The sequence below is a fragment of the Gopherus flavomarginatus genome, chromosome 14, assembly GCF_025201925.1.
Source record: "Gopherus flavomarginatus isolate rGopFla2 chromosome 14, rGopFla2.mat.asm, whole genome shotgun sequence".
In the NCBI taxonomy this organism is placed as follows: Eukaryota; Metazoa; Chordata; order Testudines; family Testudinidae; genus Gopherus; species Gopherus flavomarginatus.
In genome coordinates this window covers 5,323,117-5,349,486 of record NC_066630.1, presented here as the reverse complement: position 1 = coordinate 5,349,486, position 26,370 = coordinate 5,323,117, and the positions used below count along the sequence as shown (strand labels likewise).

Sequence of the window (26,370 nt, the reverse complement as noted above, 5' to 3'; positions counted from 1 at the left end):
ACACTTGGACAGAGCAATGGGCGGTTTGAAGAGTTGCGTTCCCACCCCACCACAGTCCGCTCTTGTCTTGCAGCATTGGCAGGAAACACCAGGGAGGAACTGCTTTGTGCTAGAGTGAAATGGAACGGTTGTCCAGTTGGCGTCAGTCAAGGTCAGTCCCAAGTCTGCACCACGAGGGAGTTTCCTCAGCCTAAATGAGCAAGTAGAGCTTAAAAACAAGGGCACAGATAAGAGGTGCAAGGCAAGCTACCATTGCTGAGTTCTCACAGGGCCTCATTTGCTAGACAGATACCTGGAATCAGGGAAGATGGTGATATAAGAGGCCTATGAGGTCATCTTGAGGTGCCCGGGCCAGTGCAAGATTGTTCCCTACTGCATATTGCTTAGTGTTTAGGACAGTTCTGGACGGTGTGTTTCCATTGCATCATGACATCGCATTGCATCATGACGCACACGCGGGGTTAGGTTTGGATCCAAGTTAAATTCAGGATATTTGTGGGAGGTTTAACTTTGCATGAGGAGGGGATGGGGTCTTGGCAGAGGGAATGGTGGCAGCCCTAAGAGAAACATGAGTAGTCCGTACACAGCAGCCATTACCGAGGCACCACTTTGCAACACAACAAATCAGTGTATTGACGCCCCCGGCAGAGAGCCAGTTGGTGACACGCCAAGGATCCAGCTCTATCTGAAGAGCAAATTGCCATGGAACAGAAGCAAGCAGGGATGATAAAAGCCTGTGCCTTAACGAGCCAGGTGTTATGGAGCTGGTCCTTGCTGCTAAGGGTTATTTCTTAACTCTCCCGCCTATAAAATGCTATGAATCTAGCAGGGAATATTATTTAACGTGCTGGAGAGGATGCTGTCTGTGTTATTTACCAAGGGAAATTTTTCTTCAGAGGGGCCAATTCTTAACCGGACTGCAGAAAGCCAAACCTGGTTGTTCTTTGAATTGCCAGTGAGAAGCCATGAGCCATAAGGAGGAGGTACTGCCTACTGCACTGCATCAGACAGAATTCCCTTTGTTCCAGGGCACGTTCGCCTCTGCAGATAATGAGGTTGCTGCAGATACATTCTTCCCTTTTGACCCAGTGCTTCACACACACAATATCCCAACTGAATATTGTCCAAAATGATCACTAGTTCTTCCTGGACTCCAGTATGCCTAGGAATTCTGCAAACTTGCCATGCCATTCTTGCACCTGGTTACCCCCAAAGTTCAAGACCACACAACTGGCTGCATCTCATTCCCTTTGGAGTTGAAGATGGCATTGTAGGAAATGGGAGGCCTTGCTGTTGACAAGTAGCACTGACAGAACAATAGGGAAACATTTCATTACGTATATAAACTGGGGAAATAGGGAATGGGGTCCTATTTTTAAAAAAAATTAATAGCGAGCATAATTTTAAAGAAGGCGTAAATACACAGTAAATTAAGTGTCCAGACAGAAGCAGCTTTAAAAATCTCTCTCTGTAAGCTGTGAAAGTTGGCATGAGTCCCCGTTTTCCAGCAATGACATGTGTGGGTTGTTGTCTTTTGTGGGAGGAGGAAGGTTGTGAGTGTGGGTTTTTTTTTATCAGAATGTCTGTGCTCCAGTTACAGGTCACTGAGAGTCTAGGCTGTCTGGGAGAGCAGCGGGTCTCCCTCTTTTCTGTCTCCTCTTCTCCAGCCATATGTTGGAGTCGTCCTGGCTCCTGCACAGGGGAAAGAGATTTCATCATTTTTATCTAAATACAGTGGGCTAGAAAAGAGACTAATACCTGCCTTGCCTGTTACTCTCTGCCCAACTCTAGGAGCAAAAAGCTGCTTTTTTCCCCCCATAAACTCTGAAAAATACTTCTGTGCCGTTTTCTCAGATTATAATGTGTGCAATGACAGTGTTATCCTTGCACTGGGAACATCTAGGACTTTGCATGGGAACAGTGTAGGAATATGTACAGTGTATTTGAGTGTGTCCCAGTCCTAGGAATACGAAGAGGAAAGGGGATGTCCTTGTGTGTGCGTGTGTGTGTCTGTGTCCCAGTCCACAGAAGATGTGAGACTCTGAAAGCTCCCAGTCACACAGCCTGGTTCTTTCGCTCAAGCTGTAGAGACTTATGCTTGCAGCTCTGCCGGTTCCTGGGTGTGTTGGCCAAGAGAGGAGCTGTCACACATAGATACAGTTGTTGAAGTCGGTGGAGTTACGCTGGTGTATGGTTGTAAGAGAAGAGTTGTACCCCATAATATATATTGAACATACACAGGCTTATTGGTATATATCACAGATCAAGGCTCCGTTGTGCCGTGAGACGTACAAATACATAGTAAGAGACAGCCCCTACCTCAAATTGTTTACAGTCTAAGCAGACAAGACAGACAGGCGGGAGGGAGGGAAAGGGGAGGAGCGCGTAGAAAACAGAGGGTAAGTGTCTTGCCTGGGGGCACATAGGATATTAATAGCAAAGCCTGGACTAGGAGCCGTGTCTTTAATTAAAGTCCAGCATGCTCTCCACTACAGTGTTTCTCGACCTGTTTGATAACAGGGACCAGCTTGCTGCCTTCCTAAACTGTAAAGTCTATGAGTCTCAGGGAGATTTCCAAGGACCAGTCGTTGAGACCATACTGCCTCCCCATGCTGCCTAATCTATTTTAATCTACCCTCTCGCTAAGGCAGCCCTTCCCAGTGCGTCTGGGCACTAGCAGTTAAACACATACATGAATATAGTGACACTTGAATCTACTCTGCTTCCAAAGTAACTTACTGGCTTTCCCCCTCTAGGCCAGTTTGAGCTATGCAGTTGGAACCACGGTGGCTCTTGAATGGAAGGGTTGAGATCTACCAGACTCCATCAGGCCTGACCCCTCTTTGGTTCTTGACATTGATTCAGAGGGTACTCAGCAAAACCTAAATTAATGAGCCCTTGGTATAATGCAGTCAGTAGGGACCGAGGAACCCTTTTAAAATGCAGACTGCAGACCCGACAGCCAGCTGCTATGGATTACCATGTGCTTCCTCCTCCATTCCTGGGCCACTGACATGGTACGCAGCTCTGCAGTGCTGCCGGCTGGACACGCTAAGGACTAGTCTACTCTAGAAGCACTACAGCAGTGCAGCACTGATGCTGTTGCGTTGCTAATGCAGGTGCTCTAAGCTGACAGGAGAGAGTTCTCCCCGTCAATTTAATTACTCCAGCCCCAGCGAGCGGCAGGAGCAGCTGTCCACGTCGGCGCTTAGGCGAGTGTATCGGTGCTCAGGGGAGTGACTTATTCGCACCCCTAAGTGACATAAATTGTACCACCGTAAGTGGTAGTGTGTACAAGCCCCAGGTGCTCTCCCAGGCCCCTCAGGAAGTTGTAATTGTTTGGTTTTTGGGATGCTGCTGCTAGTCAGAAACTAGGTGGCTTGGATCAGGAGTGTAAGAAGCAATCTGAAGCTTGTATGCACAGCCCACAGCATCCCATAATCTCGCAGGCCCTATATGACAATAGACATAACAATAGCTAGCTCTTAGGTCATGCTGTTCATCCATAGAGCGCAAAGCACTTTACAACGGAGGTCAAGATCATTATCCCTATTTTACAGTTGGGGAAACTGAGGCACGGAGCGGCTGAAGTGACTTGCCCAGGATCACCTAGCAGGCCAATGGCAGAGCTGGGATTAGAACTCCTGAGATCCTGTCTAGGGCGCCTATTCCCCTGGGTCACGCTGCAGTCACTCACAGAGAAGGTGCAGCGAGGTAAATCTAGCCATGTATCAGCCAGAGGCCAGACAAAGCTGCTTGTTCCAGTAAGAAGTGGTGCACCTGAGTAATTAAGAATTGTCCTCCAATATGACCTATGTCACCTACTGCACACCCCTGGCAGCGTTCTTCCAATTCCCCCCTTCCTCCCATCTTAGTCTGTGTTGTACAGTAACAGGTAGCAAAATGGTAGCTTTTTAAAAAGGCCCAGTGTAATCTCGAGATTAAAGCTGCGGATGAGGGGTCAGGATTCTTGGGGTACATCTACACTGCGAAGAAAAGCCTGTGGCACTGAGCCTCAGAGCCCAGATCCATTGTAAAACTAGCAGGGTAGACGTTCCCTCTCAAACTGGAGCCTGCAGTCAGAAACCTGGCAAGGGGGGAGGGTCTATGTCTACACTGCTATTTGTAGCCCCACAGCTCAAGACTCATGGGCGTGAGTCAGTTGACCCAGGCTCTGAGACTTGGTATGGCAAGCTTTTCTTTGCAGTGTAGACGTACCCTGGAATTCAATTCCTGGCTCTTCCACTAGCTCACTGTGTAATTTGGTGCAAGCCCCTGTTACTCCTGGGTAACGTGGTAATAGGATCTATCTCACGGGGAAGAGGCACGGTTCCTAATTAGCATTTGTGCAACACACGGAGATCATCTGACAGAAGGTGCTGGGAAAGTGTAACCCCAGGGACTTTCACTCCTGGAGCTTTAAAGTGGGCATTTTTAAGACTGAATCTGAGCAGCTTTCTCCAGCCTAGAGAGAACTGTTACTACTAAGGTACAAACCCTGAAGGGAAAGTCTTTTTGTAATGGAAACCCTACTGGACCCTTAATTATCATGAGCCCTTCAGCTCAGCTTCGCACATACTCTGTCAGACTTTTACACTTCTAATCTACCGAGCACCGGAGATATCTTCCTCCTTTAAATCCTGTGTTACAGGAGTAGGAGATCAGAAGGGAAAAATGATTTACCCCAAAATAGCTCTTGCTGTCAGTGCCTGGGATAGCAATTCCCTTTAGATTGACAAAACTGAGAGCCTGTTTGATCTGAACGGCTGGAAATTAAGGAAGAGGCTAGCTCCTGAGAGAAGGTGCCCATTTGAGGAAAGGCACAGGATTCCCTTTGCAAGGGTATTTACGTAGGTCATTGGCCCTCTCCCTTAGGAAGTACTTAGAGGCTCCCATACAATCTCCTCCTTGCATTTCATCCCTTTATAAAGTTAAGTCTAAAGAGAGGACTCCATATTTAGACAGCTTTGGCTCCCTCTTTGGGAAGTCTGAATAAACAGCATCACATTCCATCTGTGCATTTATTTGTACCACCATCTGGATTTGGTGTTGGAACTTAATGAGTAGAAGGGAGCAGTTGTGAGGGGAACGTCAAGTGTATGTTTGCATAGTTGAAATCTGAATGGTATGTTCTGCAGGGGCTACTGGTTAGTTTTATCTCAGTCGTTCTACTATTATACTAAATCAGGAAGGGATTTTTATTTTTATTTGAAATCTACTTTTCTTTTACATAGAACCAAATTATAATCACTTTTAATTGAAAAAAAAAACTGATAATATTCTGAACCAAATTTCTGGGAGATTAATTAACAGTGCAATAAATCCCCAAAGGAAATGCTCATTAATCTTGCCTTTCAGAAGCAAATTTCAGAAGAGAGCTGATTTAAAACATTGCTAATAATTAGAGGAAAGTTGACAGCTGAACCCCCCACCCCGCCCCAAATCTGGCAAAAGTCTTCTCCTATCAGATCTTGACTTAAACTAGTCCACGCTAAAATAAGTGTAGCTGGTGGTGGAAATCTTATGATCAGAGAGGGAGAAGATGCAAGGAATCTTTGGCATGAACTGTGCAACTAGATCTGGAACAAGACAGGGGATCTCAGCCTTGTTTATTCCCAGGTGGCTCATCACTGGGGTCTGTGAGGGCCTAGGGGAGCTCACCTTTGGAGCAGGACTTTGGAACAAGCAAAGGAGAAACAACTGTCCCCCCAGATCAGGAGCCCTGCCTGGGCATGCTGGAGAAGGGCATTATAGGTGCGTGCTAGCAGCACGTTGCAGACTTCCAGCCCAGTGGGGTGCATTCCCTCTTGCTGCTAGTTCTGTACCAGGATGCAGAATCTTATGGTGTTAATTAAAGATCCCTGCTGCCTTAAGGCCCGATGGGAGTTATAAGTACTTATTGAGACCCACTGCTACATTGCAAAGCACTGGTATTTCCACCCGACCCATGTCCATTCATCCTCTGGGCCCATATGCTGCTCTAGGCAGCCCCATCAGGCAATCTGCAGAAAATCAGCTGCTTCCCTTTTTGGGGGCATCTGTCGGTAGCGCGTCAGTTACATGTGTCACTGGAGCAACCAGGACAGCTGTTTATGTGCAGCTTGGGAAAGGGGCTTTGCTCTGCGCTAGTCCATTGCCTGGTGATTGCAATGTGGCAGCTCTGCTTCCCAAGCTGATCCGGCTCCTGTGTCAGTCCAGAATCTTTGCATAAGTCATCTCCACTTTCATGCTGGTCCAGCCATCTCCCAGCATCAGAGTATCACAGTCTGGTTTGATTTAATGGAAATTTTGCCATTTAAACAACAACGATATTGGAACTGGAAATTGACAACTTTGCTGTCATCACAGCGGTCTGAACTGGCTACCTACCTACCGATCCATCTATCTATCATTGTGGTACCTGAGGACCTTTCACTTAAAATCAATTTCAATAGCAAAATGTCTAGTGGACTTCATGGATCTCTTACACTTCTCCCTGTCTGGGGTCAAAGCGCTGCTTGGGGGTGGGGTTTTTGCTTCTGCTTTGTCATTGCATTAACTGCTTCTATTTTTTTGTTGTTGGTAGAGGTTTTCGGGTAGAGGGGTTGTCAGTGGAGGATGACTAGCATTTTAACTGAGCTGCAGGGACCATCTGGACTGAGCGTCCAAAGCACAGACTGATTTCTCTTACGTCGGGTTTATTGTGACCTAAGGAGGCTGGGATGAGCAAACTGCCCCCGGTGCAAAAGGGCCGTGCACAGCCAGAGAGACCCACATTTGCATCCTTTCTAACATGTCTCCAGTCTACATTGAAATGAAACTCCATTCAAAGCTTTGGACTGTCTGAATCGCAATGAGCCAATTAACTTCAGTGGGAGATATGGGCGTCTCTATCCAAGGGCACAATTTGACCAAATTACTATGGAAAGAGTCTGATCTTTGTTACTCCAGCTCTTGATTTCAGTGGAGTTACTCTGGGTTTAAATTGGGGGGGGGAGCAAGTGAGAGAAAAATTTGTCCCTTGGCATTTGTGTGTGGTTGGCACACTGTGGGCCAAACCGTGCTGCCTATTACGCTGGCGTAAATCAATAATAATTCAACTGATTTCAATAGAGTTGCTTTGGGTTTACTGCACCATAGTCTAAGCGAGAGCAATGTTTGCTCATGGCACTTCATTTTCGTTTCCTACAGTGTGGTGTTTTAACCCAAACAAACACTGCAATGTGTTCCCTAGATGTAAACTATTGGGATGGACACGAGTGCAAAACATGGACAAATCATGTTACTGCCATTTTCCTTTGCTCTGATTTAGCATCTTTCCCTGGTCAGTAGGACCCTGCTGGAACTTGCCTACTCTTCATAGCCCAGTAGTGATCTTCTACCTCCCCATTTGATAGCAAACAAGCGCTTTGTCTTTGTGGCTGTGCAGGTGACCTGCATTAGGTTTCTCTGCTGGGGGCAGCTGGGTTTTATCTCCTCTCTGCATGGTGGTGATGTGGGATTTATTACTGTGGAAATGGGGCCAGGGCATTAGACAAACATGCACAGTGGTGACATTGTCAGGGCAGCTTCAGATTTAGCTGGGGAGGTGGGGTGCCAGGTGAAGTATATTTCATCAACAGGGAGAGGAGGAAATGTTGTCTGCGGGTGACAGGCAAAGGAAGGGAGAGCCGGGGGCAAAAATGGCGTGATCCTACCCGCCGAAATCCAGTGCAGAGCGAAGCACAAGGAATAGGAGCAGCTCTGTGTTGGTTTCTGTTGCTAATCAGTGAGTCTCTTGGTGCTGCTGTCTATATTATTGTTGTTGTTATTATTGTAGAAAGTTACCGATCCAGGTTTGCGATCAGCATGATAATCTCCCAGCAAAGTTCAGTTATTGTCCCTAGCAGCACACCAGCTGGCTCTCCAAACTCCTCCAGAGCCAGCTCTGCCAGTCCCAACGCTGGCTTAGCCAGTCAGGCAGCATAAGGGTGATCTTCCAGAGGCACAGAGCCAGCCACAAGACTTTTATGCCACTCTCCCCACCTCTGCTTCTGGTATAGCAGGGAAAGGAGCCATGGCTGGGAGTTCATATGGCAGGCGGATCCTTGTCTCCGTTTCAGGCCTCCGTGCTGGGAGGACTGGCTCTGCGCAAAGCAGCAGCAGGATCGGGGGAGGACAAAAGTGAGGACTAAACCACTGTGTGCTCCCAGCACAGCACAAAATAGGGTCTGTAGTAACTGGCTAAGCTACCCTCAGTCTCACGAACCTATTCTCCATTTCCTTTACTTCCTAAAGGCAAGATAATATTTGTGTGCTGGCCTGTGCTGGGGTGATGCAGGGCTTCACTGCCCCAGCAGGGTCATGGGGCAAAATGCCTTCTAAAGATGCCCATTGTAAGCTGGAGATGCACCCATGGCCATCCCTTAGGACGGTGTAGCCTGCTTCTCTCTCATCTCTTGGCTAGTAAAAGCAGGGAGCTGGGCGCTTCTGCCAAACAGGGCTTAAATTCAGCTGGAGCTGTCTGGAGCAGAGCTCTGGTAAATATTTTCAAATCCGCAGGAGTCCTTCCATCCCCAGCTCTACCCACGAGGCTGAAGTCCCAAGCCCCAGGGCTCCGGGAAATACTCACTGAGAATTTAAGCCCTTCTGCCAAGGTTTCTGACATTGCAGGGGGAGCCTGGGAAGTGGGGTAGGAGACATAGACTTAGTGAGGGCAAGGGACTGGTAAGGTCTGCAGTTGCGAAGCGGTGATGAGATGAGCTAGTTAGCCAGGGAGGCAGCGCTGGAGGGCAGAATCAAGGTCAAGCAGCCTTCGAGGCCAAAACCAAACCAGTTCTCTCTTGCAAGCCCAGTAACTCCAAGCGGTATTTTCCATAGTGCTCTTCTGTAGGCTGAAAACTTGCATGATGTTTCAGGTTTGCAATGCTTAAGAGCATGACTAGAGAGAGGCCTGAAAAAGGATTCAGAGCTCTGGGAAATGTCCAGAAAGAGCAGCGTTTCAATCTCTTCTTTTTATTTATTTATATTGCTGTAGTGCTGAAGTGTCACGAGCCATGGGTCTCGAACCCAAGTCTGCAGTTTTTATGGGACCTGCCATACTCCAACCCACCACCTGGGACCAAGGAAGGCTAGATACAGTGTGAGGCTCCACCCCTGAAGTCTGATTGTCAGAGACCTGGAGCGGCTGATAGGCCGACTGGTCCTACTTGCGCCAGCAGCAGGTGCAGAAAGCTGAGCTCTAGCCTGCTCTGAGCTGTGTGCCTCCTGCTCCAGGCATCTGACTTGTGGTTCCGGGCCACCAGTGTGTTTCCTGCCTCTAACCTCCTGCTACCCTGACCCTGCCTGAGTCCTGCCTCACAACTGTGGGCTCTGGCTCTGACTGCTAGATCTTGCTGCCCATGACCCAGCCATGATGCTAAGAGACCCAGTCATGGACCATAACCTCATTGTGCTTGGTGCTGTACAAACACAGAGAGCAAAGACAATCCCTGCATGAGACAGAGCTCACAATTCAAGACAAGAGAGAACCACTGGACACAGCCCGATGGCAGAGTACAAGGAAATGATGATCTGCTGCTGGTTGGCATGATAGGCTGTGGTCTCAGCAAGCCTCCCCCCAAGGGGCTCTGCAGATATTAGAGGTACCTAGGGAGGAATGTGCCTCCCTTCATTTTGAAATACCCCACATTTGACAATGGGTTGTGTTAACTGAGGGTTGGGTGCCCCATTTTAAATGTGATGGTGCAATGGAGCTTTCACTTGGGGGCTCCGCATTCACTGCCTCCTACCTCTAAAATGATGCACCGTCCAACAGAAATCAGCTGGGTCATTCTGCAAAGGTGTTCCCTACTCCCGAAGGCAAGTGGGAGGGGGCCCAGTTTGTTAAGGGACACTTGAGAAATGTGCTTGCTCGTTGCAAGCTCCCTGTCCATCCGTGTCCCTACATGACCAGAACTTAAACTAGGAACAGAGGGAGGGAGGCAGCCTGGGACGGACCCAGACTCCAGCAGACAGAAGGAAGGAAATGTGATACTGGTCTGGGAAGCATTCCACTGGCTTTTTTTAGGCCAGGAGATAATCGGAGGGATGCGTGTGTCAAAATGAGACCGTGTCTTGGGAAAGTGGGACAGCAGCTGATATGGCGGCAACAACAACAACAACGAAATAACTGAGTGCTGTATTCAGCCCCTTGGCTATTTCAACTACGGCCCCCTTGCCCCGCCCCCCTGTAGAGCGGAGTTGGGTTTGCTGTCATTAATAATACGGCAACACAAACAAATTACTTCACTTGGCATCGCTATCAAACACTGTGGCTGCATCTCCTCCGTCGCCTCGACGTCAAAAAATGTAACAGCCTGGGTGAGTGAGGAGTTAGTTGCTGACCCATGACCCTGCAGTGACTCATTTGAGAGCTGTATTTAGGTCAGCTAGCATGTGTTGTTTTTCCACCATGCTATTAAAGGGAAAGAGAAGCTGTCTATGAAATCAAAGAGCTGAGTACAGCTCCAGCCTTACGTTCAGGGCCGACTCCAGGGGTTTTACTGCCCCAAGCAGCCAAAAAAAAAGAAAAGAAAAAAAAAGCCGCGATCACGATCTGTGGCAATTCAGTGGGAGGTCCTTCGCTCCGAGTGGGAGTGAGGGCCCCTCCACTGAATTGCCGCTGAATACCTGTAAGTGCCACCCCGCTCCGGAGTTGCCGCCCCAAGCACCTGCTTGATAAGCTGGTACCTGGAGCCAGCCCTGCTTACGTTAAAGGATCAATGGTTCCATGCTGCCCCGAAGTCTCATCCATTCACCCGGGTTATTCCTTGCGATGATACTTAGGGGGTATGTTACCACAATCTGCCCTTCAGGCTTGGATCGTTATTTATTATTATTTGTATTAGCATAGTGCCTGTGAGCCCTGGTCGTGAACCACGACCCTGTTATGCTAGGTGCTGGACAAACACAGTCCCTGCCCTGCATCGCTTACAAGCTAAATAGAGAAAGAGAGACAACAAAATGGATACAGATAGACACAGTGGAGGAAACCACTAGAAGAGCTAATGTGATCTCAGGATGCATGAACGGGGGACTGGCGAGTAGCAGAGAGGTTATTTTACCTCTCTGTTGGGCACTGGTGCGACCGCTGCCCGAACACTGCATCCATTTCCTACAATTCATGTAGGATGTTGATACGCTGGAGAGGGTTCAGAGAAAAGTCACGCGGATAATAAAAGGATTGGAAAACCTGCCTTATCATGATAGACTCAAGGAGCTGAATCTGTTTAGCTTAACAAAGAGAAGGTGAAGGGGTGTCTTGATTCCAGTGTATAAGTATGTACATAGAGGATAATATTTAATAACAGGCTCTTTAGTCCAGCAGAGGAAGGTCTAACATGATCCAGTGGCTGGAAGTTGAAGGTAGACAAATTCAGACTGGAATTAAGGTGTAAATTTTTAACAATGAAAGTACAGTAATTAACCGTGAGAAGAATTTACCAAAGGTGGTGGTGGATTCTCCATCGCTGGCAATTTAATCAAGATGGGATGTTTTTCTAAAAGCTCTGCTCTAGGAATTATTTTGGGGTAGTTCTTTGGCCTGTGTTCTATAGGAGGTCAGATTAGATGATCATGGTGGTCCCTTCTGGCCTGGGAATTTATGAAACAATGAGACAGTATTGGTCAGTGTGACAAGCAGTGGTCTCAGCATGCCAGTTGCCTAACTGTTGTCAAGTTTGCGGGGGAGTTGTCCACAGAGCCTAACTCAAACCCCATTGAAGGCAATGGGATTCTTTCCCACTTATTTCAGTGGGGTTGGATCAGGCCAAGAGGTCACAGAATGTTAAGAAGCAGCAACACCATAGTAATGATATAGAGACGTACATACATACACAGTCACTGTCTTCATAGACTCATAGGCGTGAGAAATGGGAAAGACCCAGGTGGCTATCCAATCTATCTCCCTGCTGGGGCGCCATTGTTGCCCAGTGCACCTATAACAGTGACAGACCCTGGTTGTCGGTGAGCGGGATCGAACCTGGGACCTCTGGAGCTAAATGCATGAGCCTCTACCACATGGGCTAAAAGCCAAGTGGCTGCTAACTAAGGCTGTAGAGCAAAGTCATTTTAATCTCTCTCTCTAAGTGGTCTCGGTGCCACTAGATGGGACAGAACAGCACACCCAAGAGGTGTGTGAGTTACACCACTCCCCAGTACACTTTCACTTCTACCACTGTCATACCCAGTCTACAAATAAAAATCCCAAGCAGCGGGGCATCCATCTCCTCATTTGGGAGACTTTTTCACACATTCCTACATCGCCCTATCAGGAGTGAGTCCCTGATGTTCCTCATAAATATTCCCTTTCTTAATTTCATGCCACAACTCCTAATTTTCTCTCCTCCTTGTGCCATACCAAATAATTGCTCACCCTCATGGTGTCATGGTCCCTTCAAACATCTGTAGACAGGTGGCATGACCCACCTCCCCAAACCCAGCCAAATCCAACGATATGATTTCATAGAATCATAGAACCATAGGGTTAGAATAATCAGAGGGTTATTTGTGTATATTTGCTTCCATGTCCAGAGTTTTGCAAGTGCAAAGAAACTAGAAGCCACTTTAGAAACTTTGGCCTGTTCCATTTAACTCCATTATGATAAAAAAAAACTTCTCAGACGACACAGACCTGGATAGATTAGGAGACCTCACGGCATCAGCAATATTTAATGCCTCTCCAAATCCCCAGTTCCCCAAAGCATTTTAGCATGTGCTTTAAGTCCATCTCGCTGCAGCAAAATGCTTAAGAATGTGCTTAAGTCTCACTGAAGTTGTGGGACTCATAAAGCCATGAACCAAAAAAGCAAGTAGTCAATGGGACTTAAGCAGAGAGGTTTAACCAGAGGGTCAGTGGAAGAATCTTGTTCTGCGGGTGTCAGGCATGGAACCTGCTTCCAAGTGTAAATTCTGAGGGTTATTTTTAAGACATTCATAGAAATACATAAAATGCCTTTGTTCCTGCTAAACAATAGCATCCTTGTGTGATGCAGCAACCTGGTGAAAACTCTAGCAGGGTGGAGGGGGTTAGAATTCCTGGCTGTGCCCTGTAATATGAAGTAGGCAGTTCTTGGTTTGCCTTTGGCACTTGGGAAAATACTTCACTGCTGGAGTGTGAGTGAGAGAGAGAGTTTTAAATGGTGGCTCCTGGAAACAGAAGAAGCTGCTTATTATCCTCTGTTATTGACACTGAGGGTCGCTCAGCAGCAAACGTGTCTAATTAGCCTGAATGAAGATCTGGTTCCACACCGCTTTCTAATTGCAGGTCATGGCAGCTGCTGCTGGGTGAACTCGCTGTACCCACAGCCAGTAGAAGCAGATCAGGCAGGCTGTGAGTGGCACGCACGATCGAGAGAGAGAGACCTCAAAAGCTGGAGTGTTTCATTGCTAATCAAATTACCTCAGAGCTGCCTGCAAGCATGTATGGCTTTAAACAGCAGGGCCCTATAACTGGCTTCAGTTGTGAAAATATAGACATTATCTGTAACATTCATGGCTCCACATAATGAGTCAATCGTTGTCTTTCAGTCAGAGGAACCTATCCAGCTTGGTTGAGGGAGTGGAGTCTAGTAGTTAGAGCAGGAGACTGGGCTCCAGGACTCCTGGGTTTTAGTCTCAGCTCTGGGGAGGAGGGCAGTCTGTTAGTTAACACAAGGGGACTAGGAGTCAGGACACCTGGGATTTAGCCCTCCCTTTACCACTGACTCACAAGATTGTGGGCAAGTCTTGTCACATCTCTGTACATCGCTTCACCCACGTATCGAATGGAGATATTGATGCATCCCGAACAGGCGGGAAAGTGAAGAGGCCTATGTCAATATTGTGTGTAGAGCACTTTGAGATCCTCAGATGAAATGAGGTCAGACCATCCTCATAGTTGTCACCAAAGCAGACTTGCCATCAGGAAGCCAGGGGATGAAGCTTCCTCTTTAATCCTATAATCATTGGAGATTGTAATTAAGGAGTTAATTTTTATTTTTTTTACAGTGCTGCAGTGGAAAACGTACACCCCGGTTCTATACTGAGCTGCTTGTATATCGCTCTTGCGAACGGCGCTGATTCAGTGGCAAGTCTGCTGCTTTGTGAACCCCAGGGGTTCCTCTGTTCCTCTCTGCCTGTTCTTTGTCCTTTGTAAACCATGGTTTTCATTAGTAAACCTGCTCACTGCCTTCTTGTCCCGTGTTCCTTTTATCTCCGTTCTGTTAAATGATCTCAAATATGTGATATGATAAAGACAAACAAACACCCGTTCAATTTAGTTCGCCCTAATGCCAGACTCTACTTTTACCAAAGTAATTAAGATTAATGCAGTTGATAATTTGGGAAGCATTCTTAAATGTACCCTTCTGGCAGCATCTAACATATAAATTTACCTTAGAAGATTTATCTGAACACTCAGGTAACAGATAGTTCCTTAGCAAACGGGAGCATTTAGAAGCAAAATGAAAGATTAATATTTCTTAAATAAGTGTCAAAATAAATCATTCTTTATTACAATCCCACAAAGATGCTGCTGTCAATCCCAGGCCCTCTGATTCATGTAGGAGATTAAAACCACTGCAGGCTTGGGGAAAGGGAGGGGTTAGATGCCATTTTTGTACAATTTTAAGTATATTTAATGCAGTTAAAAAGGTGCCAGATCGACAGCTCTGAAAGTGAAGTCTTCTGCTTATGCACTATGAAATGGACTGCAACCAGCTCCTGGACCTGAACAACCCCAAACTTCAGGAGTGTTTGAAATCTGAATTCAGAATCAAATCCAGCCCCTCTCTTTATAATGGGACATCCCTGGATATCTCACTTCCCCAGCTCTGATTGGGCCTAAATTCTGCAGCATGTCCCATCTCTGATCCATCAGACACGAGAAGAAGCATCACAAATTTCCCACATGCTCTCCTGCTGATGGGCATTAGCTCCTGGTCAGTCAGTTTCCATGGTTCATTCCATCTATTCATCTAGGTCCCTTTGTGGCCCCCATCACTAAAATATCTGAGCACCTCCCATGAGTAAAAACCAACAGCAATATTCCTCTCTCCCTTCCTGCTGACAAGAAGTAGGCTTGGTCCTTTCATTTTGTTTTTCTGTTGGGGCATATGTGCAAGAACACCCGTCAGGGCACTGCCCGCAGGAAAGCCTGGGTGTGGAGGTGGGTTTCATTCCCAGGGTCTGCAGCAAAGAGCACTGGCAGTGATGATGGCTGTTGTGATATTGGCTTGTGTCCCACTTGCAAGTGAGACCCTCCCCCAAAATTATCTTCCCTCCTGTTACTGTACTGTTCCTATTCTGTGCAGTCCAGTCTGCCTCCTTTCATGAGCACCACATCTCTTCTAAATGTGATATTCATCCACATGAATGTGTACTGGGGACTAAACAAAATCTAGTGCCTCTGGAATGAGGAGTTGCAGTTGATGGCCACGTGCAGAGCTCCACACTCAAAGCCATGGACCGAGTCATCCATCCCCAGTGTGACTGCCATTGACTTCAAGGGAATTGGTATGAATTGGTATGAAGTTGACCAGTTAAAGTTAGTCCTCTTTGTTTTGTCCAGTCCATCCCAATGGTTCCTGGCCCAGCATCTGCCAACTCAGCAGATTTCAAATGGATTTCTGATTGCTACCACGGGCAAGAAAGAATCTAAAAATCTCCCTCATCTTACTTATCAGCCAGATGGGCTATTTGACTCTGAGCTGTCCCAAAAGTCAATTATGGTAATTATAGGATTTGCCTTCCCAAGTCACCTCAAGCAGTGCAATCATTTTAAAGTGGATATCTGGATGGGTAACTTTTAGAGTTGTGGGAACCACATTCCATATCTTCCTCCAGTTTCCAACATTACTGACAACCTCCCTCTCATTTCCTGAAAATCATGGCTTGTCCTAGAAAGTACAGCTAAAGCCGCAATCTGGGCTCATTCTACCAGGCAGGTGCCTCTCTCACGAAGATCGCACGAGCTGGACTGAGGAGCAAAGCTTAGAATGTTTGGATGATTATTCAAATAGAACTGATCACCAAAAAGTGCACATTTGGATTCCAAACATCTTTTAGGCCCGGACCATCACTAGCAAGAAGTAACCAACTGGCATTAGCAAGAATCCTCTGGGAACAGCCCTTCTGCTCCCAGGAGTGGTTGGAAGCAGCCCAAGCAAAAAACCAAACAAACCATGAAACACCTTTTTCAGACCTCCTCAAATGGTTCTGTTCAAGCTTTAGGAGTGAGGCTCGGCTCCATTGGTGTTGTGTACAGCCAGTAAGCCACCCATCCCTAGCGCTGGTCAAAAGCAGCATGATATTTCTATCCCTTCCCAGCGAGAGATGGGGTCCAATTTTAAGGCCTTTATCATTTATTTTTTCCTTCCCAGGTGATTCCCACAATGTACAATTGCTGACTAGTTCCCAGCCAGATCTCAGCACTGCCTGGCTTAGAGTACCTGTCTTGCTTTCTCAGTGCAATCCGTTTTGGGTACATTACCAGACTGAGGCGCATGTCCCACCCCCACCAGTGGTAATTTGGGAACTGTGGTAGTTACAGTCTATATCTACCCGGGGCTCTGAAGTGTTTCTCCCCTGTCCACTGCACAGGAAGGCAGCAGTAGTGGGAGAGGGTAGTTCTGAAATATGCTACCCAGGAGGAGCCCTTTGCTTCTCTGCATGGAAGCAGGAGAAAGGAATTATCAAAGCTCTAATTGTTTTTGCTGGTCCCAGACTGGGCTTTCTCCGAACTCTGCTTTCCAAAAGGTGATGCAGAGGCCAGATGCTCCCATTCTGCTTTTTATTCATTTGACCAGGAAACGGGTTAATGTCAGAAAGGGATTAAGAAATGTTTCTGGTTTGACCATGCGATTATTAAACTTCTCGGGAACTCAAATGCCTGTTAACTCTTTGCAGGATAAATTTAGAGCTGCAGAAGTGTCCTCAGTCTCTTGGGAATTATGATAATTTTATAAAACCACCTTGCCTTTTGAATGGTGGCTTTCTTCCCAACTAATTCCAAGAGGCTTTGCAAGCTAGTGTACACTGGAATTGCTTCATCCACCACTGAAATGCAGCCAGTTCTGGGGTGGTATTGTGGTGGCTGTTTAACAGCACGCAACAATGCTACCCTCCCATGCAAGACAAGAAACGAAGAATAAACCTGTACTGAATTGAAATTAAAAAGGAATGTCAGTAGTTAAACTGGAATTACCCAGACGGGGATTTAGCCAGGACACCACAGTTAACACGTCCACTCTTTTGAAACATACCATTGGATATTTACTGGGGATCATGGTTTCCCGTCTCGTCTAAAGACAGCATCTGTAGCAGTGCAGTGCCTGTTGGCACTGAACCAGGCATTGACTTTATATTGTCTTTGGAAGTGGACTGCTACCTCTTGAATCACTAACTTCCTTCAGCAGCGTGGGTTCTTCTTTAAGGTCAAGTCTTCCATGCAAATACTGGCCAGACCTGCTTAGCTTCTGAGGTCTGGTAAGATCACAGCATGAGAGAGTCTGGCTGCAAGATGGCAACAGTGTCTCCTCCACCATGTAAGGAGGATGCACTGGATGAGCCGGAAGAGGCCTCTTCCAACCCAATTTTTAGTATGGGTCTCTGAATGACAGGAGCCCAGCTGGTGAAGGTCTTGTAATTCAGGGGTCTACACAGCCTTCAAGTGGTGGTTGTAGCCTAATTTCTGTCCACAGTTAGCAGTGGAACTCAGTACTGACCGTACAGATCAGCCAGTCCCCTGTTGTTGGCGTTCCCACTGTTTTCAGTAGAAAGAGTTTAGAAATAAATGCCTGAGGGGTTGTTCTGAGGACTTAAGGTCTTCATTGCCCTGTGGGAGACTTGAATTCCATGACCAGCCCTGTTGTCCAGCCCCCACAGCCACGGTGGTGGCTATAATGTCGCTGCAGAAGGGCCCCATGAAGGAAAACGCACCTGGGAGAGAAGTAGAAATGCTTGAGATGTGGGGCTCAAAAAGGATATTGCTAATGCCATGCAGTGGATGTGAAGAGTGTCTGCACAGCTAGGGTCTGATCTTCCCAGGAAGTACGTGTGTGTGTTTGTGTCAGCTCCAGCTGCACGTGTCCACCAAGAGCTGAGCCACCCACCCTGTGACACACTAAACTCACCAGCTAACGGAGAGCTGGCCTGCCACAGGGAAATGCTTGAGCTCCAGCCTCTGGAAGACATGGGCCTGGTGAGAGCTGGATTGAAAACTGCTAGGATGAAAATCTGCTTTGAAATCAGCATATTGCAGGAGTAGATCAGGAACATGGATCATCTATGTCGGGGAGGAGGGGGGGAGGCTAGAAACAAGGCGTAGTTGGTGTTTTATTTGAAAAAATAGCAAAACACAAGAAGGGAAACTTTCTCCCTTGTGTTGATCAAAGTCAACATGCAGCTTTTGGAGTTAAAGTTCTCCCCATCGCACTGCATTGTCTTTGTATCTCTCTTTTTCTCTTTCCATCCCCACACGCACACCCTGTAACTCCATCTATCCCTATGCACACCATTCTTCTGTCTGTCTACCTTTTCATTCCCATATACACCACCCCTCTGTCCATCTATCTAGCCCCATCTACCAAAATAACAATAACAATCTCTCACTTTTTTCCTTCCGTGCCTGTAGGAGAAACTGCTTGATTGATTTTCACAGGTTTGGTTTTTTGCTCATGTGACTGGGGTGGGAGTGGGAGTGGGGGTGTTGATTGTTTGCAGAAGTTTCTGAGGGGAAACTCAGCTGAAGAAGTGAGTTTAGTGGACTTCAGCTGGCACACAGGGTGGGTGCATGGCTAGCGGGACAATGCCGGAAGGATTCTAGTCTGGGGCGCAAACTAAGCTTCTTTCTCCCCAATCCAGCAGCAGCAGGGAGTTCTGGAAAGGCAGCAAATTTAGCGCACTGAGATGGGGCTTCTCCTGACCCTTTCTGGAGTGGCGCCAATGGAGTCAGGAGGGAGTCACACGCCCTTCCCTCCTTGTCTCTGAGGTGAAACTAACATGGGGCCTACAAGAGGGGAAAGGAAAACTGAGGTTGCAGGCAGCTCTGATCTGGAGCTGGAATGTGGCTGGCTTTGGTTAACCCAGGTTGCTGAGAAAGCAGAATAACCCAGGGCAAGGTACTGGGCTGGGAGGGCTCTTTTGGGGGTCTTCCTAACTCCAGGAAGGAGATGATTCTGGAGCGTTTCTTAGCTTTTATGGGACCTCTGAAGTCAGGAACCATTCATCACACACTGTAAGATCTTGAATCCTGGAGAGGGAATCCTGGAGCCCACAGGTCAGCCTGCCCTGTATCCATGTGTTGCTGGGCCACAGAAATGAGCAAACAGTTCTATAAGAAGTTTCCTTCAGGGGCCAGGGACTCCTTAGCACACCTACAGCTGATTGGCTGCTGCCATGGGAAAGAGATGGTTTGGGCTGCTCTCCTCCCATCTAATTTTTAAGCCTTTATTCCATCTTGAATCTCACTTTTTCCTACTGAGTCTCCCTCTGGCTCATCTATTTCCAACCTCTTGGCAGCGATGCACCGGTTTTTAATCCCTCGGGTCCTTAGACGATCACAATAGTCTCATAAAGAAAGAGAAGCCGTATTTTGATCTCCGTACCAGGAATGTAAACCTGGAGCAACTCAACAGAGTTACTCCAGATTTACGGCAATGCAACTGAGCTCAGAATCTGGCCTGTGGGATTTCTGCAACACTGCCATCAACAGCATGGGAGCAGGGAATGAGAGATAGGACTCCTGGGTTCTATTCCTGCTTCTATCACTGAGATGTGGAGCAAACCCCTTTGCTTACCTGTGCCTCAGCTTCCCCATCTGTGGAACGGGGCTCATGCTCCATGCCTATGGTGCCTCCGAGAATGTTGCAGGGATTAATTAGTTAACGCTTGCCAAGTGCTTTGAGAATATGCTATGTCAGTGCTGAGTACTGTTGTTGTTTGGCAAAGGTCCAGCTAAAGCCACAAAACTGACAAGCTGAGTGAAAGAGCTTTTAAGTTTTTGCAGTCGGTGACTTGCTGGCAGCTCCTGGGAAAGTCCAGTGTCTCTGGCCCACTACCCGGAGCTTGCACTTGAAACCGGCTCACTTGAGTCATTCACAGGCGGTGGTGCAGGCTGTCTGTACATTAGTCCCGTGGGAGCCCCCGCTTTCCGCACGTCCAGCAGCATGGCGTACCTCGCCGCGGACAGAGAGCAGTCCCTGCACGTCAAAGCTCGGCTTAGACGCCTGGAGGCTGTGATCCACCATGCCGGCCGCCAAGCCAAACACACATTCTTGACATATTTTTCATTTTCTTTTCAGCCAAGAAATTCACATTTCATGGGAGGTTAAACTGAGCCCCGGCAGTAGCTGAGTGACGGCAAGTTTCCAAGGTATGGCCAGCTGACAAGGCGGGACTTGGGGCTAGCTCTGCAATCCAGACATTCTGGTCTTTATCCTCTGACAGGCTGCAGTGATGCCTCTCCTCCCCGCTCCCTCCATGTGCTGGTTCCATGATGTCCCAGCAAACAGACCCCCCCAGCACACTGCCTGCCCTCCCCTGCTCTTGACCTTTGTTACCACTTTAACTGGAGTCACCAGCTCCTTCGCGGGCTCAGAAGTTTCACGCTAAGCTGCAGCCTAGCAAGAAGAGACAGAAACTTTGCACAGTTCCTGGCTTTGAGAAAGGGCCAGTTGACAAGAGGAAGTGATTTTTCACAGCCCCAGCCAAAGACTTGGCTTCAGAGACTTCTATTTAACCTGCCGGAGTATCATTTAAATCTTTAAGCTGCTGGTTAAAGAGCCTTCTGTATATTCATGGTAGACAAAATAGAAGTGTTTTCATCATCACCCCTCTTTCTCACGGAGCTCTTTTAAAACTAATAAACAAGGCTGGGGGGCGGGGGGACGGGATGGGGATGAGTCCAGAGGCTGCTTTTCTAACTGTAGCCCAATTCTTCCTACACTACAGGGCTGGGGTCTCGTTTATACCCGTCTCCGGAGGGATGCTAGTGGTGGGTGCCACTTCCCTGGATGCAGAGGCAAGCGCTCTGGGGCCTGCTGACAAACCATACGGCTTAGCTCATATTTTTGGCATTTCTCTTGCCCTCATCAGTAAATGGGATTTGCCTGAAAAACCCCACGGGATCTTTTTTTTTCACCACTCCCTCTGTATATTCCTCATTTTGAGCAACTGTGTGTTTTGTGGCTGGAGTTACCGAAAATGATCAGGTCATCCCCGGTGACTTGGGCAGTTCTACACACTCCGATAATCAAACTCAGGATGATTGTGTGTATTATGGTAGTACCTAGGGGCCCTGACCGAGATCAGGGCCCCAGTGCATTAGGCGCTGTCCAGACCCCAAGTGAGATCAGGGCCCCATTGTGCAGGGAGCTGCATAGACTCCAACCAAAATCAAGTCCCCATGGTGTTGGGAGTTGTATGTACATATAGTGAGAACAGCCCCTGCCTTGAAGAACTTATGGGCTAAATAAACGAAACAAACAAAAGACAAGAGACAGGAAATATTATTATCCCTGTTTTACAGCTGGAGAACCGAGTCACAGAGCGATTCAAGTGAGGTCATTGCACAAGGTCAAGGGAGTCTGTGACTAAGCCAAAAATTGCATCTAGGTCTTCTATGTCCCAGCCTAGTGACTTAACAACAATACTATTCATCAGGCTTAAGTTCACTTTGGCAGAAAGGGAGGAATTTTTTCCTCTACATGTACGTATAATATGGCACAATTGGCCGGGGCAGTATGATGGGAACAAGGTGGGAAACTGTCCAAAATTGCAAGAGAAAAATCACAACATGCTTCTTTTTCGGGAAAAATATTTCTCCTCCCCCGGGCCCCTCCACCTTCGCTTCAAAAGCTGCCTGAATATGTTTGCGACATCACAATCATTTCCACCACAACCAGCTGTGGTACACCTGGAAGATCCTGATTCCGGGCAGCGAATGAGCAGCCGGCAGAATTCTCATCTGGGACTGAATGTAGCTGCATTTTAACTCCTGATCACCTGTTGCCCAGAGGCTGCATTGGCCGAAGCAGGAATGGCCTAATTGGTCTTTGTCTGTCTCTATCCTTAGGTAGTAGGATTTTGTGATCTAGCAGCGGAGATCCTGCTTTCATGCAGGTGCGAATAAAGAATGAGGGAGAGAGAGAGGAAAAACGTATGAAAACCCAGCAGAATTGTTTCTAAATTCTGAGGCGATATGTAGGCTGGTTTGTTGGACTCTCAGGGCATGTCTGCACTGCAATAAAACATCCGCAGCTGGCCTAGCTCAGCTGATTCACGCTGAAGGCCTGTAAAATTGGAGTGTAGACATTTGAGCTTGGGCTGGAGCCGAAGGCCGAACGAGACCCGACACAGGAGAAGGGTCCCAGAGCCCGGGGTGCAGCCCCCAAATGTCTACTTTGCTAGTTTTAGCCTCACAGCCTGGGCCAGCTGACCCAGGCCAGCCAGAGGTGTTTGATTGCAGCCTAGACATGCCCTTCTACTAGCTTAGACCTGCTTCCAGCTGGGTGCTCAACATGTGCAGGAGTTTGAACTTACACACTGAAGAGCTGCCTGGAGGTGTCAGTGAAAGTAGGAGATGGCCCTGCCATGCCCCTCCTCCCCTTTTTCGGCATTGCTGTCCGTAGGCCCCTGGGTTTGCGAGTGACATGAGCTCAGACACGGCAGGTCCTCTTCGTAAGTCGCATGCTGGTAAGGGGGTGTGAGTCTAAGCGGTCTGTGCTGGTATTACATGTGGGCTGGGAGAAGGGGTCAGACTCCCTGAGACTCCACTCCGAACTTGGTCAAAGGCATCAGTGTTTGCCATTAGAAATTGGCAGAAGCTCCTTCAAGTCACCCCGTGTTACAGAGCTCCCCGAAAAGGGGCTTTCTTCTCAGAAGTGAGACAAAGCTGCAAGCATCTGCAGTAAAGAAAGGGATCCTACTTCCCTGCCTCTAACATCCAGAGCAATGGCACAAGCCACCCAGGAAATGGGGCCAGACCTGTCTCCCTGCGTGTGTGGAGTATTGAATAGAACCCCATGGGGAGTGTGAGTCCCCAGTGGTGGTCATCTTGTGTTTGCCAAGGGGCTGACAACACGGCCCCTTGCGTCCCGGAGCACTCCTCCAAGGCCTGCCATGCAAGGCACACAAGGAAATGCTCACCAGCGTGGGGCCTGCTCACTTCCGAGGGGAGAGAGGAATGGTGCAGGGCAACCAGATGCTGAGACACTCCGGTGATAAGCACAGCATAAATACACTGATGACAGGATGGGCCAGCAGGGCTATGACTGGGAGAAGTGGGATCACGCTGAGCTCCAGAAACGTCAGGCTGGGCAATACAGTCAAATGCAGCTTCACTTGGTATAGCTCCCTTCAGCCAAGCTGCAGCCCAAAAGCCACTTCCTAGGGAGAGAAACAGTGTTAAAGCGAAACAAGGGTAGCAAAGGGAGAGGAGTGTTTCTGAGGTGCAGGCAAAGGAGGAGAGAGGCAGTGAAAGATGAGAGTTGGTGGGTCAGAGAAATACAGGGAGGCTGCTCCAGGCAGAAGGAGCTGCACAGGAGAATGGTTCTCACCAGCACCATCCAGACTGTTTTCAAATTTAACTTATTTTTTAAATGTAAACATCCCCCAATTCCCACCCCACACACCCACCTGCACAGCTGGGAACTAAAGCTCAGCCTTTGTCTACACTTCAGCGGCATAACTGTGCCGTGTAGCACTGTACTGTAGACGCTTCCTACATCAACGCAAGGGGGTTTTTCATCAATGTAATAAATCCACCCCCTTAAAGTGGGTAACTAGGATGATGGAAGAATTCTTCCATCAACCTAGCAGTGTTTACATTGGGGTTAGGTCAACCTAGGTCACAGAGGGCATGACATTTATCACAACCCTGAGCTATATAGCTAGGTTGCCCTAAGTTTTAGGTGTAGACCAAGTCTTAGAAACAATCCGCTTGTGGTAGTCACCAGAGAAGCAAGAAATGAAATTGACCATAAACAAGAAGTGAAACAGACCAGCCCAGTCCCAGCTGAGGGAAATGTAAAAGAGCAAACAAACAGCATAGGTGGTTATAAGCATATTCTTAGAAAATCTTCCCATTTCCATTTCATTCTCTGTTTTCAGTAACACAGGAGGTGATTTTTTTTCAAGCTGGTTTTTGTCTTGTACCACCAGACACTACAGTACTGAGTGCAAACAGTTGCTTAGAGAGTGTCCCTTTAAAACCAAACACCCAACTTTTTCAAATGTCCCATCAGTAAAATGTTGAAATGACCAATTCCTAAACTGTGTTCCTGCTGGGCTCATCTGTCTGTTGCCACCATGCAAACAATCCACCAACTGCATGTGCAAGGAGAGCTAGTTGCATAAACTGGCCATTTTCATCCCAAATGGCCCTCCCAGCAAATGCCCTCCAGGGAGCAGACTGCACGTGTTATGAGCTCCGGCCTTCCTGGGCACACAGGACATCAGCCTCTGGAGGCTTCAATCTCTAGCATCTCCATTAGCTTTTAAAATAAAATCCAAAGTGATTGCAGGACTGGCTATAGCATGCTAATGCTTGTTAATATCATGGTAGTGTCTAGACGTTCCCATGAGATCCAGGACCCAGTGTGCTGAGCGCTGTACGGACACATAGGAAGAGACGGTCATTTCCCTTAAGAGTTTACCATCTCAATCAGTGGTTCTCAGCCTTTCCAAGCTATTGTATCCTTGAAGCCTGAGCCCTGCCAGCTGGGGCTGAAGTATGTAACGTAGCTTCGCCAGGTCCCCTCTGGCGTGAGGCCCCAGGCAATTGCCCTGCTTGCCATCCCTAATTCTGGCCCTGCACTTGCAACCCTCCTAAACCTGTCCCAGGACCCCCTGGGGATTCACAACCCCCAGGTTGACAAACACTGATCTAGATAAGTTGACGTACCCCCTGGAATACCTCTGCGTACCCCTAGACCTAACTGGACAAGACAGGCAAAGGATGTATTATTCTATTGTACAGATGGGAAACTGAGGCACAGAAAGACCTAAGTGACTTGCCCAAGGTCACACATGAAGATTGAGCTAGAAATTAAATCCAGCTTTCTTGGGTCCCACTCCAGCCCCTTACCCACAAGCCTATCCTCCTCCTGCAAGGAGGCAGCGTCTCCTCTCAGGTCCCTGGCAAGCACACTGTTTCCATGGTAGCTTTGAGCACATCGTTTTTGTGGGTTTTTTCCTTTATTAATAGGACAGTTCCACACGCCACTGGCTTTGTTTATATTTAAACTGCTGGACCTTTGAGCCACGCTGCCTGGGCAGGAAGTTTGGCAGTTCTTTATACTGGCTCCCAGTAATAATGCAACAGTTAATTCAGGCCCCTGCGATGCAAATGTTGCAGTTTTTAGGATACACAAGTGAGCCTTTCCTTCAAAAATGGCTCCTTTATGTGGCTGACTGAGCACAACTGTGATAATGTAACTGGCTCTGGCCTTGGTTATTTTCTCTTGGCAAGGAGCCTGTGCAAATTTAAACAGCCGTAAACAGGCTTTACGACAGGGGCTTGAGTCAGCATAAGTGGCGCATTGTTGTGAACGCGGAATCCATGCATGCCGAAGGGCCGTATGTTAACTTTGGCTAGTTCAGCAGGGACAGGAGAGAGAGGGCTCTGGCCGTATCAGTCTGGGATTCATTTTGCTTAGCGGAGTGTGAAACCACAGAGGAATTCTAGAATGGCAGTGTCTGTTGGCAGCGCCTGGATTGATAGGCAGGTAGATAAACAGATGGATCATAGAGCCACGCAGTCGACAGTGAGGAGCAACCCACCTCTGCAGGCTTCGGTGAAGCCTCCCACAGCCGCGTGGTCGACTGAGTCTCTCGACCTTGGCGAAGCATGTCACTGTCTCGTGTCTGATCGCTCGGCTGCCCTTTGAAGCAGTCTTAATAGGGTTGCTGCTTTGCACCCCTATGGCACCTTCTGTCCTAGGAGCTCAAAGTGCCTCTGAAAAGGATTGCATGTGACCATGAATGCACCCCGGGCGCTCTGTCAGCAGGCACAGCTCTCAATGGGAGTCAAAAAGGATCTGGCCCTACAACCCTATCTCCTTGGCATCAGCCCTGAACAAGGCTGCTGAGGCCCTCCACCATTCCCTGGGAAGACTGGGAATGATCTTAGGTTTCTTCCTTTTAGCAGGATTGTTCTCTAATGCGATGAGCTGGAGAAGATGTCGTGGGGTGTTTCCCCCTCCCCACGAGTCCTATGCACACCTGCAGGCTGCAGGGCTAGGCCGAGCAGGGATTGAGCTTCCAGATTTTTGTCCTCAAATGCATTTGAGGAGGTCGAAGTGCCGCTGCTGATTCACATATATCCCCAGGTGGTAAATATCCTGGGAAGACTCCTGGCCTCAACTGCTCTTACACCCTGGATTCTGAGCCACG

The 26,370-nt window shown here is 48.0% G+C and overlaps 1 long non-coding RNA gene across 1 annotated transcript; it reads right to left on the bottom strand.

The window, feature by feature from the left end:
• Positions 1 to 1,518: 1,518 nt before the first annotated feature.
• On the bottom strand, positions 1,519 to 19,848 carry LOC127034124 (uncharacterized). The gene is made up of 2 exons (XR_007769310.1): positions 19,776 to 19,848; positions 1,519 to 1,692 (listed from the first exon to the last, which is right to left on the bottom strand). It is a non-coding gene; the product is annotated as an uncharacterized LOC127034124 (long non-coding RNA).
• Between the last annotated feature and the right edge of the window lie 6,522 nt (positions 19,849 to 26,370).